This window comes from Gymnogyps californianus, chromosome 1 (assembly GCF_018139145.2).
Source record: "Gymnogyps californianus isolate 813 chromosome 1, ASM1813914v2, whole genome shotgun sequence".
NCBI classification, from domain to species: Eukaryota; Metazoa; Chordata; class Aves; order Accipitriformes; family Cathartidae; genus Gymnogyps; species Gymnogyps californianus.
Window position 1 is genome coordinate 127,020,812 of NC_059471.1, and position 19,788 is coordinate 127,040,599.

A 19,788-nucleotide genomic window follows, 5' to 3' on the forward strand; every position below is an offset into this window, starting at 1 on the left:
TCAGATGGAGTCCCAAAAATTATCAAACTCAAGTATTCAGTAAACCATTCTTAAACAACTAGAAACCCAAAAAGTTATGAAGAACAGCACATAGTGCTCAAAACAGAAGGTGTAACATATGGCTATACCATTTTGTATTTCAAACAATACATAAAACCTGATGTATACAAGAGAAGCAGTCTCTAGTACTTGGAGCACTAGCAAATGAGGAATTCACTGTCTCCCCTCTTGCTTGTTCAGAACCTCTCCACCTCTTTGCCCCTCTGGATGCAACCAACTTTATCAGCTTGAAGTCTAGCTAATACAAACACTGTTATACGTACAAGTCAGAGAGTCAATACCCTTGGCTGACCCCAACAAAACCAGGTGGGACTGAAACTCTGCATCCAAACAGACCTCAGACTTCAGTGCCCAGCAGAGTATGACCTGCATCACTTCCTTATCCTTCAGAGCTCCCAGATTCAGTTAGCTAACATTGGGCAAGTACTTTGATTATCAAAAAAACCCCATCAACACCCCCCCACCCCACCCCACCCCCCCCAAACCCACCACAACAACAAACCTAAACCACAAAAAACCCTAGGTAAAGTAACAGTGGTACAGAAAAGTCAATAAATAAATAAATAAATACACCACCACCCTCCCCCCCCCCCGCCCAAGGTTTCAACAGATATAAGCAAGCTGCAAATTTGCACAAGACCAAATCCTTAGCTGGAGGTAGAGGAGCAAATGTCTTGTAAAGGCAGTACAGGTATGTTAAGAACCTGAACCCCAAGATCAAACTCAGTCTCTAAGGAGCAGCAGTCTGGGAAGGGGCACCTTTCAAAGACTCTTTCCTTACATTCCAAAACTGTTTTTTCTTACAGTCTCAAAGCTGTAGAAAGTCATCTTTCTTTTCTTTCCAGTTTCAGCTCCTGACTTCCAGCGCTGCTGGCCAGGCCGGCACCCAATGCACTCAGCCTCTAGCTGCTGTGGAATTTCTCACCCTGGCACCACATGCCCAGCTGTGCTCATGGAAGTGGAAAATCTGACAGCATTGTCTGAAAGACACAGCTTGGGATAATTGTTCCTCATAGTTCCTCTGTCAGTGAATATTATCATATTCCTCTCAGAGGAAGGCTACTACACCTTTCATATTCCTCTGCTCCCAGCCACAGAATTCCTCTTTGCCTTTAAAGGAGCAGTTAAATATGTTATGATGTGAGAAAAGGTTTAAAAATCTTGTGCAGATTAAAGCTAAAATCTCCATAACAGTACGTGCTTTAATAAGTTCTTTGTGTGGCATAAACACGGGAAGAGGAGGAAAAGGAAACCAAAAGGTACCTGTGTTTACGTAACACAGACGGATGTCCTTCATGCCTGTAAAATCCTTATTTTATAAATACAATATATAGATTACACTTGTGTTAATGCAGGAAAGAAAAATCACTATTACACTACAAACACTTTGGTGTAAATTTTAAATGAAACATAGAAAGAAAAGCTGTGCAGCAGCTCACAGCCAGGCACGTATCTGGTGCACGCACAACAGATCCCAGTACGAGGAACCATTTTCATCACAGATCCATGCTTTCTATCTTCAGTTCAATTAATATCATTCATCACATCCAGCCTTGGTATCTATCTAACCTCCTTGGAAGGCTACTGTTACCATCGTGCCTGAGCAACTCTTGACCTCCAGTGCCTCCATCCCCCTGCCCCCCGGAGGCAGAGCATGCTGCTTCCCCAGGGTCCTCTGGGAGAGCGGTGGCAAAGCACAGGAAACAGCTCAGGGCTTATGTGTTTCAGGTTAGTACCCTGACAACTTCACTGTCCAGTTTTTCTTTCAAATGCATGCCATGCTTTGGTTTTTTTAGGGACACAGAACTGAAAAAAACATGCCAACAAAAATCCCGCTCACTCCAGCGGGACAAGGGCTGCACTTTCCAATGTTCTCCACTGATTTTCCTCCCCTTCTCCCCATACCCCGCCTCAACCAGTGATGTCGTATCTGACTACTTGCAAGTCATCGCCTTTTTTTTTCAGAATGCTAGCCAATGCTTAAACATTCATTTCACTGGAGACTGCCAAACCCAAAGTCATGACTGGAAGGACATTCTCTCTACTGCTTCCTTCAATTTCTTTTGCTACAGGTAAAGGTGCCATTGTTATTTAGAGGAGAATAAACAACATTCCTACTTTACCCAGAGAACCTGAATGACAGTTTCTCTGAGCAATCTTCCACCCTTATATTCGTGCATGCTGCTGTAATGGCAAGCCTTGTGCTGATCTCATCTTAACACTTTTAGGTGAAAGCTTATGTTAATAGAGCAAATTAAGCTACGCAGTTTCACACCACCTTGGGCTGGTTCTAGGCCAGGCCTGGTCTCCCGTCTGAAATGGAGATGAGTCAAAACCAAAATAATTTAACCAAAGCCACTCAAGTATTACACTGGTACCTCAAAATAACTTTGGTGATCCAGAAAACATAAATAAGTAGCTAATGCCCAGGTGTGGGAAGCAATGCTGTGGGTAATAAAAAGAAAGAATATCATTGAATATATTAAGTAGAACAATATCCATAGTCTCTATCTCTTTCAGTTGTCCCAACAAGTCTCCCCTCCATTTGTTTCTACACAGAAGTAGGTGTAGCGTAGCTATTCATGTATGTCTCTTCCAAAAATTAGTCATGATGTGAGGTGATTAAGCGATACCTTAAAGACTGTAATAGAGCACTTAAAATGGAGGCACACAAAATCCGTAGGCATTTAATGAAATTTAGGCCAAAATATATATAAAACATGCATAAATAATACATGTATTTAGTGCAATGGATGCCTTTTCCTATATATTTTGTACGTTATGAATTGAAAGAAATGAAAAAACATGAAGTAGATACAAATACATGCACACACAGAGAGAAAATTATGTGGCCCTTTCTAGCATGAAAAGGAAATTATTAAAAGTTGGATAAACAACAAGGGAGGATATGACAGGGGCAGCTGGAGAACCACACTGGGGGACAGAACTTCTAAGTGAATCCACACAAAAAAATGTCTCCCCTGACAATCCGTTGTTCTTCAAAGAGAATAATGATTCTAGAGATGAGTTTGCATTTGTCTTCAGATGTCACAATAAATGCTAAGAAAGCAGCTGAATGAGTTATTATTTCCTCTGAGCAACGAAGGATTTGGGTAGACTGTCAGAGCACCAGCACCCACAATCTGAGGGCAGATACAAAGCAACAGCAAGCTAGTAGGAAGCTCAGGATCTGTCCCAGGCCCTGGGAAAAGAAGACGAAAGAGGCCATGGGGCAAACTGGAGATCTAAGAAAGGTAGATCTAAGAACCACAACTGCAAGGCAGCTGTTAAATCATGAGGGAAGTAGGAGCATTGTTTGAGAAAGTGATCACGAGGCATAATGTTTTCCAAGACGAACAGAACATAAATGCATGTGAATCAGCAGAGAACGTGCTCCACAGAGGTCTATGCTACTTCATTGGAATAACTCAGCCAGTTTGGGGGTGCTGGGGCTGCATCCAAGTCCTTACCCTACTCACACACTCACTACCCTGAGCACAGCGGAAAGGACTAGTAACCCCTCGGTGCTCAAGAGTATCAACAGCTATATTACGGGCTATCTAATCCTCCCTCCCTAAATGAGCGTGCTGGGCAGAACATAAATCCAGCCCTACCTCTGAGTAACAAGATGCTTTTCCAACTGGCCTGATGGAGTACTTGGCCTGATGACGACTCTCACAGTCAGATGTGCAATCCACCCTCTGGCTCCCTGTTGGTTTGGACTCATTGCCTATATACTCTAATACCCAAGACTGCAAGAGATAAAAGAGAGATTCCTGTTTGACTGTATAAGACAGTATGTTACAGACAATAGGTAAGCCATGTCCTTGCACCTGCTGTTTGCAGAACCGGCCCTTTCCACTGCACACTCTTCCCTACAGAGCTCCTATAAGGAAGAAGACACAAGAAGTAACCTTTAAAGCCCCTGTATAGCAGCTGGAAAAAAAATTCACAAACTGACCCAAGAAAGTAGGGTGTATCCTGTCCCACTTGGTCAGGCTGCTTTGGAGTGTTGGTGTCACAATAAAGGAACCTGTTTCATTATTTGCTAACTTCCACGGCACATCTGAATATCTTTGTTTAATCAGAACTAAGTCTAAAATGGACTATGGATTGTGTTACAAAAGCATAAAAATATTTTTTAAATCCACAGCCCTGCCCCCCGCCCCCATACCATTCTATCAAAACATACACAGGAAAATGTTTACAAGTTATAATCTTCTCAGCTAGGCTTAGTTTCCTGTATATATTTCAAGGACAATGTCTCAAGAACACACACATACAAAAATCTAAGAATGCAGGTGGGGTCCACACAGACCTGAGCTCCAAATTTTAGATGTGAACCATGTTATCTTCTTATATGTTGGCACTGGTCTTTCAGTTTGCCCCATTACAGTTGGGTTATGAGATGAAGTCCAGACTGAAGCTGAACGAAGGGGAACGACACTGGAGTGCTGCTTTTTCTGTATGTGAAGTTGCTCACAATTAAGGGGAACTCAGAATCACAGTTTAATTTGGCATTTTCAGAGCTGAGATTTCTTCATTTCAAAGACTGAGCTAAGTCTGCAAATTTCAAAGTATCTAGCACACTATAAAAAACAAGAAAATGGAGCAATCACCAGAAGAGAGTCAAGTGCTTAAACTAGGACAAAGTAATAACTGACATGGAACTGGGACTTTCCCCCTGTTTTCACTCTCACAATCCTGTGGTAAACCATTTCACTTCGTCTTTGGTTTAATTTAGGAAAAAATTATTGAAAACTCTTATGCTCGGAATGAGTATATATTAACCTTTTGTTCTGAGTAATAAGGTGCAAAGAAATGTAGTCCTGGCAGGATACTAATTTCTGATGTTGTCAATTAAAAAACTTCTCCTGGTGTTTTGAACGGAAAAATCTTTCAGAAAGTGTTTTTATCGAAGCACCCAGTTCCAAGTCCTGGATTATTAGGTTAAGCTCCGTCAGCAGAGAGACCAATATAAATGCTTTTCATACCATCTGCCTCGATGCCTTGACAAAAAAATAAAGAACAGGAGAAAATATGTAGGTCCAAAACTCTCTGATTTTAACTTGTTTCCCTTTAATATAAAGCTGGGAAATTCAGGTCCTAAAAATATAAAATTAAAAACACGTGATTACTTTCTTTTCTTTTTATCTTTCCTCAAAACCTCATAGAACATCCAAAATCACCCGGTGTTCCCAGGACCTGATTTCTTTTTATATTTTAAAATCAGAAAAGCAGCTTTAAGTAAGTGTAGGCACTAGCAAATTATTTTCTCCATTCCCTTTTGCTGTTCTGAAAAGAGCTCATTACAGTGTATGCATTTTTACCTGATGTTTATTAGGAGGCTCTATATAATTACCAAGGTTTTGATTTTCCTGTTTAAAAACAAATTAGAGTGGTGTGCAGGGCCTTGCAATATTAGGAGGCAACTCCAACAGCTAATGATGGAGGACAGTGCCTCAGTGAAGGCGTTAGCGATCCATCTGGCCAATTAAAGAGTAACATAGGCAGAGCCCGATACTATTTCTCAATTATGGTGGCTGTGACATTGAGAGTTGAGAAGCAGTGAGATTTGGTGTGAAACAATAAAGTGAATCCATATGGAGAAAAATCAGGGAAAAGCTGCTGTACCCCACAGCAGAGAGGAGAGGGAAAACACCATCAGCCAGAGACGGACCTTGACTTACCAGCGAGAAAGGGGGCTGGACTTTAAAGAAAACAAAACAGTTCAGACATGAAACAAATACCAATAAAGTCCGTCTTCCTACAGATATGTGACCAGAGCCTGCGAGCGCTACACAATACGAGTACAATTATCGTAGGTCTCCTCTCCCACAACAAAGATAAAATTCTTTCTTGGTGAGCAAAAGACAGCATGTGCTGTGTCTCTTCTGGAGCAAAACCTGTGCTGGCCAGCCAGCTGTCCTCTGCCAAACATGCCTAGCTGGTAGGTTCTGCTTGTATTTCCCTCAGCAAGGGCACTAATTTGAGTTTTTCTCCTCTCCTTAGATACCCATTTTGTAGAAAACGAATTATCTTTTCAGTTCTTTCCGACTTGGCTGAAAGCGATCAGCGCACTCAACAGTTATGTATGGGTGTGACAGACAGGCAGAGGGACAGACAGCCCCATAAACTTAGATGAGATAATTTGGCAATAAGTACTTCAGAAATCTGGGGTGTTTAAAATCTGGAAGTGGATCCAAACTTTAGCTTAAGCCATGACTAAGGTAGAGAGAGACCAAGGCCTTGTTCTATTTGCTGCCTTCCCATTCGGACCTCCACGAGGTCTGACCGTGCGCTGTTTTCTCTTGTGGCCATGACTGCAGAAGCAGGCCAGCAGGATCTCCCAACACAGAATTTGGACACGGACACTCCACCGGACTACCTAATGTATTTCATATCATAGACTATTTTAAAACTTTTTTTCTTTTTTTGTTGTCTTGCATCTTCAAAAGCATCTAACTTGAACTCAGAAGTCAGTAATAGCATTTCTTCCTGTCCTTTCCCACCTGAGAGACGACTTCTGCCTCCACTTCTAGAAGGTTAGCACGTCTCTTCCTTCCCATAGCCAGTCTCCCATGCCGGCTTCTACTCCTTTCTCTCATCTTCCAACCGTGACAGGAGAAGGAGTTAAAACCTCGTACTGGTTTCTGGCCAGTACCTTCTCAAGTATGTCACCCCTTCCCACGCACGCACGAGTTGCACTGCCCTCCCTCTGGATGGTTCCACATATCTGTCCTCTGAAGTTACAGAGATAGGAATGATTTTCCTCAACATGAAATGCTGTATAAAGAGCGTGGGTGGGAAATATGCAGTGTAATGGAACTGAAACCCCATAAGGGAAATCAACGCAGGCAGCTGCTGATACACTATTTACTTGGATAAATCATCCATTTTCCTCCTGGGCAAGATGACTTGAGGTATCACCTACCCAGGATGGCAAGTGCAAATATAAATAATAAATAAAACTATCTGAGGAAGAATTCTCACTGTAATGGGTTTTGTAGAGAACTAAGTTTCAGTTAAACTTAATCCTTGCTGTCTTCTGTGTCTCCAGCAGCAGAAACATCTGGTCGGTTTTAGATTCCCCTTGGATTCCCAACTTCAAAGGGAGTTATAAAGAATAACAAATACATGTACTGGCACTGAAAAAAAAAATTAGAGCAGCAGGAGAGAATGGTAAAATTGTCCTTATTTGACTGCTAGTGACAGGCGCCACTGGCAGAACTGTGAGAAAAAATCTTAACAGCTCAGGCAAATAAGCTTTTTTTTTTTTTTAATGACTGGCTCTCTCTGCTAATGACGCAGAAAATCTATGGGATCTGCCCCATAATGGCAAGAAGCACATGTGCCAAGGAATATGCACGCAAGGGTATGCAGAAAACAGATTTCAAATCAGATATGTACTAAATAATAGGCAGGAAACCAGAAACTAAGTTTTGTTCCCAGCCCTTTCACTGAGAGTGCCCTGTGTGTATCGCTGGCTAAATTACGGAGGTCCAAATTTTGGCTCTTTAAAGTCAGTAGGACGTTGTAAAGTATGGTCAAAAACAATGACTGTCATATGCGCTTTTCAAATCCTACTTCAAAACCTCAAGGAACAGGGGTAGGTAAGCAAACACAATAACAGATGTCTGCGGCTCTGTCTTTCCTTTACTCTCTGGTGGCTGGAAAGTGAATGCCATGCTCCTTTTACGAATGCAGCACTACCAGCAACAACTTCTGACATGTTTCTGCCCTTGTGTGCAGTGAACAGAAGCATCTAGCTTCACGCTGATCTGAATCAGTGCACTCGTGAAATAATCACACCCCGTTCCCCACTTCACCCATGCAGAATCAGGAGCTCCTTTATCCTTTTTTGTTCCTCATGTTTTACCATTTCAGTCATAGGGTTAATAAATATAATGTGAAGGATGTGTGAGGATTCAGAAATCTGTGTGAAGCCTCCTATCCGCTAAACATTAACTCTTGTTGTATGAACATTAACTCTTGTATGAACACTAAACTTGTTACCGTCTTTCATCAAAACTATAGACTCCTTAATGCCTGGCATCACGTAATGCAAATTTACAAGACGGATGCTAGAGAGGAAAATTACAGAATAGGCTTTTGCAAATGGTATTAAAACCACAGCCATCCCTCTTTCACCTCCATTTACAGAGAGTCCATAGAATATAAGTTTTGAAGGTAGCCATCAAATAAATTCCAACGATTCCTGAATCAAAGAGACTGATCAACTTGTGGATATTTGACGGGACAAGAAGAGCTATATTTGGCAACTAAATTATTTGTTGCAAATAATTCATTCAGCTCTGTTGCTGGAGTTGCAACCATGACTTTTTTCATGACCTTATTTTGCCTTATTATGTCATGAGGTAAGCAGCTTCCCATTGTTTCATTTTTAAAGATATTTCAGGATCTCTTAAACGCCCCACATAACAGCAAGATCATATCAAGATTTTCCCATCAATACAGCAATCTCATATTTATATCAGAACTTTCAATCATAAAAATCCTAAGTTCTTGTACAATGTAATGATCAAAGGACTTCTGCAACAGGCTCCTTACTGAAGGACCCTATTCCCAAATTTATTTCTCACTGAATATTAGAAAACTGTAAGTGAAGATGCTTTACGAACTGCTACAGAAATAGGAATTACAGAATATACTGTGAAATTTGTCATCCCTGAGACAGAAATCAGCAACTTCTGAAGCTCACACTGCAGCACTGTTAAACAGTTGAATCTGAAAAGGGAATCCAAAATTAACTTGAATGCACAGCAGAGATAGGATGAGCCAATTCTATGTCTGGTGTACTGCTAACGGTTTTGTGGGAGCCATGGTGGGATAAACTCATCCCTCTTGCCCAGGAAATACCATTGGAAGCAATGCTATGTGCAGTAGGACCTCTAGTGACATCAGACTGTTGGGACCAGTGAAAGATAATACTTTTGGAAGCGCTACAATCCATGGCACACTGATGCAAAATTAACTTTTGGGAAAGTCTCTTTGACTTCTTGACCTGAAGACCTTTGACTCTTGAAAGGGGGTCTGCCGTCTTGGAAGGGCTCTATTATCTGTGTTGCCAAAATCCTCCTATTAGGAACACCTTTGGATTAATGCTTCCAATCTCAATTTTCCAGCAAAATGGCCCATTTACCTCTAGAGACGGTAATGAAAGATAAAGCAGATCAGGAAATCTCAGGGTTCCCAAAACTCATACTTCAAGAGGGGATTCCTTCAAGTAACACTTACTATCAGGTTAGCATCAGAAGTTTTCTGATTTCTGTATTTGTAGGCAGAGCAGCAGTACTGCCAGTGTTGATTCTGGGCTGAGGGCAGCACAGGCTACAATAGCTTCAACAACAGTCACGGGTTCTGACTGCATCCAGCAGTTTGAAGGGAGAATTTCCAATATGGACTTGATCCCCAGCCTGCTAAAGCCAAGGAGAGAATTTAGATCAAGCTTGACACATGTTCCAAGGAAACTTCATCTTTTTTTCTGCAAGAAATGCTATAATACAGCGAAACACAGTTCATTTGAAAACCACACCGTCATACCTCCTGGCTATACCCCTGAATCTTCCCTCCTATACCCTAGAGAAATGGCCTTGACTTTCTGAAGACAGACTGGCAAGTGAGTATCAGGTAGAAGTGAAGGCCTAGAGAGATGTGTCAGTATTCGACTATTACAAATAGTGAGGGAAAGAAAAGGTACTGAATGAGAAGGAGAGGCAGAATAGCTTTCTCTTTACATTTACGACAAGTTTTTAGCAATACAAATCTTTCCAGTTAAATCATATCTCTGAGTTTGATGTGGTATTTATTAAAGGCAGTAGCACAACAAAAGGGACATAGGCTATCAATCCTGGGACACCAGTTAACAAACACTTCAGTTAATCCCAGTATTTCTCCAAACACCTTTATAAATGTTTCTTTACATCCTGTTTATAGCACGTTACATTCTCCTGTGACTAGAGCTGGTAGACCAGATCCTGCATGGTCTAATAGTTTCTTGAGTACCTTTCCTGTCCTCTTACATGTCTGTAGGCATTCAGGCACAATGCAGCAATTGAATATAACCATTATAAAGACAGTTCAACTCCTGGCCAACCCTCAGCATGCACATATACATTTGCAAAGCATTAATGGCATGGTAAGCTAAAAACAACCATCCCAATAATATAGCCAGCTAGGCAAGATCTACAGATGCTTTCTGTTTGCTTGGGATATTTTACTGCTTATATTATTATCTTTTTGATGTGTGCTGCTCCACTAGCATGCAGGAAATATCGTGAGCGTGTCCACAACATAAACTATTTTATTTATTTATTTATAGAGCTCTGAGGTGGGGGAGCTTTTATTTTTATATTTTTTAAGGCCTAAACACATCAATATTCCAGCTCTTCATGTCCAAGACCAGTGCAAAATATATTCTTCAGACTAAATCAGCCTTCTTAAGAGTAAATTCAATTTATACTGATATAGCAGGTTACATGCTTAGTCATGTAAAAAAATCCTGATGAATACAGGAGACAGCGGTTGACAAAGCATATCTTCCTGCCTGTCTTGTCACAGGCCTGTAACTGAGAAATACTGAACCAACTACACAACTGTCCAAATACATTTTTATTTAAAAGCAGCTTTTCTGTATCACAAAATATCCCTTTCCAGGTTTGAAAAACAGAAACAAAAGGTTAGGTGGTCTAATGAATGGTAAAGCTTTTCAATTCGTATTACTTTGTCATCTTGTGTTTACCTCCAACTGGAGTGAGAACTCCAAAGTTTGCACAGCCACAGTTTGCCCTGAATGTGTAATCGGACGCTGACTGCTCTATCCCTAACTTACAAAAGTTGCAGTGCTGATATTCTTAAGGAATGCAACATTGTTGTACCTAGCCAAATTTAAGGAAGCCAGATCTGAATAACCAAGGTATCGCATGAGCAGGTTAGTATCTCAGTCCTTGTTCAAAAAATAAGGATCATCACACTGTTGAGACGAGGTCAGATGCTTTATATTTTCCAGCAATAGAGCAATCCTTAACTATGTTCTTTGCTTTTAATCTTCACCCTTGCCCTACTTGTCAAAAATAGCCCCCTTAAATTAATGTTTTTCTTTTGTAGGGTGCTCCCACTGAGACAGATTTAGGCCAATCCTAAAGAATTTAAACTTAGCCAAAACCATAATCTAAAGTAATATGCTTCCATGGCATATACCATATTGTGGCCCCGGACAAGACTGCCGCCAGAAGAACTTTACTCTTTAAGTATATGGATCCTACATGAGAATGGAGAGGAAAAAACTTCCAATACATTAGGAAGAAAAAGAGAGAATGTTTCGGGTGTTATACAGGACAAGGAAAGACTCAAAGCAATACCCAGAAAGCACTCTACTAAGGGAAGGTCCCTTTTAAATCAAATCTAAGAAGCAACAAATGGAAGTGGATACACTAATATTAACTGTATAGGCTTCAAACTCACACTATCATTACATTCAACTGTTTGCTGACTTTGCAAGCAATTGCACCAAGATAGGCACCCAGAATTTGAAAAGTTTGGTCCATGACCAGCCCACAGAGAAGGAAGCCAGGAGAACTGAAACGGTATCAAAGGCTTCCCAATTTGCTGAGCAGAAACATAGAATATCTTTCCAGGGGAGATCTACATATAGTTGCAGAGACAGATTCTGATTAACTGTTACAGAGCTAGAAAGTCCCATTATAACATCAATACAAGAAGACCTCAGCATAGTCTAAGGGTCCTCACCCATTTTAAAATTTTTGTTGATTTAATAGAATATGACAGGTTTAATAGATTTTTAAAAAATGAATTTAGTAGAATTCTGATGAAGTACTGCCCTAAGCACCACCTAGAAGAGCCCAAACACAATCCAACATTCCTGCTTTACAGCATAGCTACAGACTTCAAAATTTGCTTTTGCTTCACAGTTGAATTAAACACTGCATTGCAAAGTTGCCCATGAAACAAAAATTAAAAAATCATTTAAATCAATTGAATGTTTTATTTTGACAAAATAATTTTGTTTTGATTGCTACTTTCAGTTTTGATTTAAATTTTATATTAGAACATAGAATACATTTTTGAAAGAAAAGTTTGAAACAAAAGCATTTCTGTTCCACAAATGCCGAAAAGCTTTATCTGGAAATATGAATAATGAAAATAAATAAGAGTTCTGGAAGTATTTTTATTTTTTTTAAATGAACCGGTATTTGCACAAGAAGAGAATACCACTAGGCATTTTTTTTAGTGCTTCTAGTCCTGACCTTCAGTACTCTTTAGTGAGCCTCAGAAGCCTGTAATATCTCTGCAACGCTATCAATATATCAGTGACAATCTAATTATTATTAATAATCCAGCTGTTGTTCTTGTCTAAGAACCGGTGGAGCTTACTGATGTATGAAAGGTAAGAGGCTTTTTCAGACAGTCATTTATGTAACAACTAACACACGTCTTGTTGGGTCAAGTACCCTTAATTACTATTGCCATTTGGGAAAGTATCAAAACCAGTTCTGAGCAGGATAAAGCAGCAAACTGAAAGTCACAGAGAGTCCTACAGAAGAATCTGGAGTGAGGAGAAGTGAGGGGAATGCTAGTTGTTTCTGCTCTGTCCCTATAACCTTGAACTTAACTGGTAGAGAAATGTAAGAGCAGTTGAGAGTTCTTTAACCATTTGCTCCAATCGCTAAGAAGGCTCTTGATCACTGCTCATACATTTCCAAATGAATAAAATGCAAAATAACATGAAGTCACGTGAAGCTGTGAGACAAATCCTGGCCTAAACCGGGAAGAATTCAGGGATTTCACCTACATCAGGTAGCAGCAAGAGTGCCAATGTATGAAACTATTCACTTAGGAAGACCAGAAGGAGAGCTGAAGTACAGCTAAGCCTTTAACTGTGACAGCACATCATTCCCAGTGATTGGCATCCCCTGGCTATTTCAGGGTTGAGATGCTTATGAGAGGTGGTTCTCTCCCGTGCCATTTGGTGAAGGGTTTTTTGTAACATGGACAGAACCAAATAATTTTTGTTTCTTATGAAGTCAATTTCTGAATGCAGTGCTTGGAGCAGAAGTCCAAGGATTCAAACAACTGTACTGCTTAGATCCCCATGAAAGCACTTTCTAACTGGAACCTACTTATCACAACATTGGATGCCATGCTTCGCAAAGCAGAGACAGGGAAAGTCTTGGGGACAACTGTTGGGATTACCTCACCTGTGGGTTTTTTAAAGTATTAGATTTGGGGAGAGGTATTTAGGAAGAGATAGGGTGGCTAAAATAAAAGGAGTTTGGATTGCATATCTTTACAAATAGGTTATTACCATATGAGAGAAATACAAAGGCTTGTTCAAAAGCCTGAACCACAATCACCTCTAACATAGCTTTTCCTGCTGCACACCAAGCAGACTGTTGAATTTGTGTTCTGCATAGTGGGCCCATGTGCTGACACCTTCCACAATCTGAAAGGTGTTGAACGCTCTCTCCTTCATTTTAGCCTTCAGCTAAGGCTATCTGTAACCCCTTTCTAGCAGTAAGATTTCAGAGCCTAACTGCCCAAGGAAGATGACTGACTCCCTCACTCTTCACAAAATAAAAATACAGATTTAGAGATCACAGAAAACAGAAAATACCCAAATGCACTTCCATGCTGCAGCATCCTCAGCACTAGCAGTGAATGATCCTCGGGCTTAGAGCCACATTAGGTGACAAGTTTCCCTTTCCTAAACACAGTGCCTCTTCCAAATGAGGGACTCTCAGTCCTCTACTACCAGCTTCCCTCTCCCTTAGCTGGTCTTAGTTATTAAAACAAAACAAACAAACAAACAAACCAACCCCTCCCTCTGCTAAGCATCCCTCCTCTCTCCTCTCTCAACTTCCCTTGCATCTCCCTTCATGCCTCCCAGGGTTTGTTGTTTTTAAGCCCCTGCACTAATACCTGGTCTCTTCGTTCTTATTTCTGTTTGCTTAAAACTCCAGCCCCCAAAAGCAAATTTGGAGAAAACTGGCTTTCTCTAGTTGCCCCATTGTTCTTCTCAGGCAAGATCTATTTCAGATGTTTCTATTTCAAATATTTAATGACAGACCTATTCATACAAAGATATGCCAACACCACTCCCCTGTCTCTTTGGCATGATGTAGAGCACAGAAAAAGATTGTCACAAGATACAAGGATTCAGTTAGTCAATAAATTAAGTTCTAACTTATAAACAGTATGTAGCAGATTCCATACATTGCCACACTTCCCAGAAGCAAAAGTCTGACAAAGAGCAGTTTCAAGGGAGACCCCACAGGACAGACACATCCAGTTAGCATGACCACAGTGGACCCTGTCTGGCTTCCCTTCCAACAGGACCTGAAGAGAAGCCGAAGACTGTATTGAGCCTTGGAGAGTTAACTTACTTTTGGGGTCTTGTCTTCACTGCAATGTTGTTTGAAAGTACAATGCTAATGTTGCCCCCAGCATGACTCCCACCCACAACAGAAGCCTCTTGTTCAAACTAAGTGCTATTTTAACTTGACTCTTTGGCCTAAAAAAAGATTATAAGTGGCAGCCCATGTGTTGTAGTTACTAGTGTCAGTAACACAGTGGGAACTCAGCAGTTCTCTGGTTATGGGTTTAAAGTGTTGATCTAAGGCCCTGTCTTGCAACTGGGATCTAGACTAAAAACCCACAACCCTTATACCCAGTTATCTACATTAAGCTCATGCAGATAGCAGGTGATGGTCTGACGTTAACAATCTGCTGCTCCTCTCCTCAGTCTCTGCCGTACATTGCTGACAAATAAATACTCCAAATTTGCAGAAGAAACCGCATGTGTACAAATGAATTTAGGACAGAGAACCCTTACAAACATCAGTCTGTAACACTGTTGTGATAAACTGATTCAACGCATGTAAAACAACACTGGTTTTAAGCATTTTTACCCACTACCTCTGCATACCCAGGCTATCATTTGGAACAAGGGGGGCTTTTTGCAAGTACCTTAGAGTCACCGTCTGTGAAACACAGCATAGCTGCACCAATAGTCAACTCTCTCATGAATGCAGCGTGATCAGATTTTAGCTCTGTGTGAACTGCAGACCTTACATATATGGACAAAAGTATTTTAAGGTATATTGTGGCATGTGAGAGCAAGCTAAGGTGTCCATATAGACAGTGTCTGTGTGGCAAATCCGACCTTTTGCATCGTGACTGTTACCTACATAAACCTTCTCTTCACTCTAATAAGCTGGCATGAGATGAGCAAATCTGAGTACGGGCAACTAATACAAACCACCACAAAAGTGGCCATATTGTCATCTGAACATCTCATGCTCTAGTTTATTTACAGTCTCCAGGGCTGTAATCCCAGCTGGTAGTTTTAATTAGTAGTAAATGTACTTTCACAACAAATTGGACCTTCTCCTTCTTGGGCATCAGAGATCCCTTCCACAGATGACTGTGGAATATGAAAAGACAAATTTGGGGGACGTCAGGCAGGCAGTATTCTCATATCACATATCTGAAAAACTACCATCACTCTCTGGCTCACAAGAGGACTTGGCAGCAAGTCAGACTATTTTGACTATCCAGAGGACTCTTCCCCCAGTGCCAGAGTAGTAAGATACAGGCATCGTGGAAGCTTGTAACAAAGCATGAACTAATGCTATTTAGAAGTCAATACAAAATTGTGGACTGCAAGGCCAGCTGCAGGGGCTGTCTTTTGCTTATGGGTTTTAAGCCAAAGCATGGGATAACATGGCAAGCATCATCAGAGTACATACATATGTATACATATCTTTTGCAGTTATCATATAAGGGTAGCTTTGCCCATTCTGTAGCCATTAGTAAATGCCTTACTATAAAACTGTAAGTGTAGCAGGGTTTTAACAGCCTTTTTCCTCTAGCTGCTCCGGGATTTTTCCTTTCTTGGCTGTAACCAGTTGCAACCAGTTGTGAATAAGTCATTACCCCTCTGTGCAACTCACAGCAACTAAAAGAAACCAGTGTCATTATGCAAGTTTAAAAAAAAAAAAAAAAAAAAAAAAGTTTTGTTTTATGGTTAATTATCCATGGTCTATTTACAAAATAAATCAACCCATTGTGCACCAGCAGGATTTGTGGCCTCATTTGAACTTTGCTTTTCATTAATCACTTTAAAAATAAAAGCTAACTAGATTTTTTTTTCCCCTTTTTTGTTTATTACTTGCATCTGGGTATAAATTGTAAAAATGGTGAGAGAGCAAAGTATGGATTATTCACCCTCAGTTTCATGACTTACATGATCTCAGTCTTGTCTTTCTCCACGTGCCTAAACAGATGCACAGTCCAAAAATTCCAACATTCTGTAAGAAATGCAATCACAAGAAGATTGAAATATTTTTTAAACTCAAACTTTGACTTATTAAAAAAAAAAAAATTGTAAAAAGCTTCCCGTAAGAAACAAAAAGGTGGGAAACATTTACAAACATATTTAAGCTACTGTACGAGGCCAATAATATTACTCATGTATATACCTAAGTAATACACAAATGTTTGTGAGCTCTGAGTACAAGGCTATTTTGTTTAGACAAAACCTACTTGCAGGCAGGCTGGAGAAGGCAGAAAATGGGTATCTGATTTCTTTATAGTGCTTACAATTTATACAAGAAACCAGAATTTTTTTTTTTCTGAAAATGTTTTAATTATGTAAGATGTTTAGATCTTGTCCCCATGATGACAGAGAACTACTGAATTTCTGAAAACTAGCCAATGGAGAGGCAGGCAAAGGACATTTTTAGCTGCTCTGTTAAAAAACTAACTGTATTAACAATTATTTCACTCTGATAGGGAATAAAATATATATTTGCATAAAACTGAAATTCTCCTCAGCTTAAATTAAGAAAGCTTGAACAATGTATTTGTTTCCACTATGGACTCTTCAAGTAAAACTAAAAAATAAGAAAGGCTGATAAACAACCACAATAAAAGCATATATAACACCAGGATATCAAAATGCAGTGCCCCCCCCTTTTTTTTTTCATTTACCAGTCACCCTTAAGCATTCTTTGCCTTTACTATGAGGAACAGAAAGTCACAGTGCTCCACGTAATCACTAATGAAATGCTACGGAAAAAGCTGTGCTGTCAGTAGGTCAAAAAATGTGGTTCTGCTGCACTCAAGACTACAACTTTTTACTTCAAAGCTCCTGAGCTGGATGCAAGTATAAAGAAGACTGAACACAGCCAACAGGTATCTTTTAGAAATCGAGATGAAGTGTTGAAGCTAAGACATTAGATCATTAATACTACATATTATTACTAATAGGAGCTCAGGAAGGTAATTTTTGCTTGCCTGTTGGTGCAAAATAGAATTGTAGAGATTTGAAAACTTAAAGAAACCCACTGCCTCCTCCTCCACTTTGCAGATGGCTGAGCTGCTTTAACTTTCATTTCCAAAAGTAAATTAGCTCCTACTTAAATGAAAGTAAAAATTTAAAGCTGCCTCCACCTGACTGCAAAGCACAGCAGCCGGGCTGGGAGAGGAATGGATAGGCCTTCAAAGAAAATAAAAGCCTTTTTAAGTGACTCCTAATATGAATGCCTGCCCTTGCAGCAGCAAGCTGTGGCCTTACAGCCGCTTTCCATTATAAATGCTAAATTGGGAAATGTTTAACATTCTTTGTTTAATCTTTGCAGTATAAAGAAAAAACAGCTGATTCTCAGAAACACGACAGCCCGAGCAACCATTATGGATCTGCCTCTCCGTTCCTCAAAGCAGAACAGACCATTTCCACCCTCAGTGGTGGCTGACACTTTTTAATCAGAAATGTATATTTAGATGGATCCCAGAAGACAAGATTGAAATTTTGTCTTTTTTTTTTAGTCATGTAAGGGGCCTAAGGCAACCAGCATATTTAATAAAAACTGTAAGCAGAAAAATAGTTTAAGAAATACATGTAGTGAAAACTATGGGCAAAGATGGTTTCAGATGTTTTCTGCACTGTTCTCTGTTAATATCTTTCCACAGTCTTTCCATGAAGAGCATTATTATTTGTTTTGATTTAAAACATTATCAACTGAGTGTATTTTTCTCTTGTTCACAGCACAGTCAAAGCAGTGAGTCCATCTATTCTGCTGCAACCAGTCACAAATAAATCAACAAAAACTCAGGAGCGAACAATCCTCTCTGCTGCTTACACAGGCGAACTCTCCTTGTATCTTGTCTCTGCAAGAACTTCCCTAAAGGGGTGAGTTTCATCATGTGTCCTAAAAGCCAAATAAGTCAGAGGTTTCTTCAGTCGAAATTATGAAATAATACCCCAAATCGAGTCCTCACAGAAATCGAGCTGTTTACAGTTAGTTTTCTTACAAGATTTTACCCTGAAGCACACTTTCCAGATTATCAAGTCTAGTTCCCTGCTCTCTTTTACTACAGGTATAAAAGTCACATCCTAAAGAGTTGTTTTTAAGCCTCCGCATCAACAAGGTGAAGAGAGCTTATCCATTCTTCCCACCCTAGCCACCAGCATTATTCAGTAGTTGGCAGTGACGAGACCAGATGTCAAGGAAACAAACCCAGGAGCACACGAGGATGTGCTCCTTCCCCAAAGCGAGTGTGACAGACTGCATGGTGCATCCTCTCGCGGGGCTCACACTGATGTAGGCACTCAGTCCAAACAGAGCCCTCTTCATGTAGTGACAACAGGAAAATATTAACCACTGTACAGAAGAAAGAGCAAGGAACATCCAGGTGCCGACCCTGCTCTAAGCACTGTGCCCATCCCGACAACTCCTCTACACTGCTGGAATTCAGTGATCCTTCCCTGTGGGTGTCATGGCCCACCTGCATACATCGGGTTTAACAGCAAAGACAAGAATATAGATTCTCGGATGGGAGAAATGAACGCTCTGCTTCATTTGCTGTGAATGTGTAAGACAGTAATTTTGAAAAGGAGGAGTGCAGGAACATTCAGTGTGGCTAGGCCTGATACTTTTGTTACAACTACTCTAAAAATATTGCTTCTTGCTTCATTTCTTAGGGACTTCTGTAAGTCAAAAAGACCAGTGAAACCACTGAAGGCGGTAGCAATGAATTACTGATAGTGAAGGACACAAAATTGACATAAACTTCAACCAAAGTGTCAGAGTTGCAAAACACACTGTTCTGAGGAAGGGAGGGAGGGAGGAAACCTTGCAGAATAATTACTAGATAAAAAAGACTATTGTAGCTAATTCAGCACATTGCTGGACACAGCAAAATCATATTAGCTAGCTATTTTTCAAATATACCCAACCCCAAGCATGTGTCAGGGAAGAAAAATAATGAAATTTAAAAATAAAAATTAATGTAGAGCTCTTTTCATTTTTGTTGTTGTTTTTAAACCTTTAGGGTTCATATTTAACCTTTTCTTTAAAATAACAAAATTGAATTTAAGAAAACTAAGGCACAGATCTTCATAGTGGCAGGACTCAAACAGCTTATGTTTAAAAATAAAATATCAGAGTCTTTTTAAGTTGTGAAATGAAGACTTATTCATTATAACTGAATATTAACATCTCATTTCAGAAACTGTTCAAACCATCCCTTTTGCCTATTTTGCCTATGAATTTAGGAAGACAGAAGTTTCACAGGTTGCATGTCTAGCATCTGGTCAAGTCAAATCACCCTCTCCTCCATAAATTAAAATTAGATTTCCGTTCTGCAGAAAACACAAAATTCCATCATTCTGGTTGCTGTTCAACT

General features: G+C 40.1%; 1 long non-coding RNA gene across 3 annotated transcripts in view; it reads right to left on the bottom strand.

Moving 5' to 3' along the window:
- The window catches only part of LOC127015658 (uncharacterized), a 245,271-nt gene that overhangs the window by 101,404 nt on the left and 124,079 nt on the right, over positions 1 to 19,788 (bottom strand). Inside the window, exon 3 of one of the 3 annotated variants that reach the window (XR_007766360.1) lies at positions 16,345 to 16,409. The exons of the other annotated variants lie outside the window; for them this stretch is intronic. This is a non-coding gene — a long non-coding RNA (uncharacterized LOC127015658). Of the gene's footprint in view, positions 1 to 16,344; positions 16,410 to 19,788 lie in introns of those variants that run through there. 3 annotated transcript variants of the gene reach the window in all.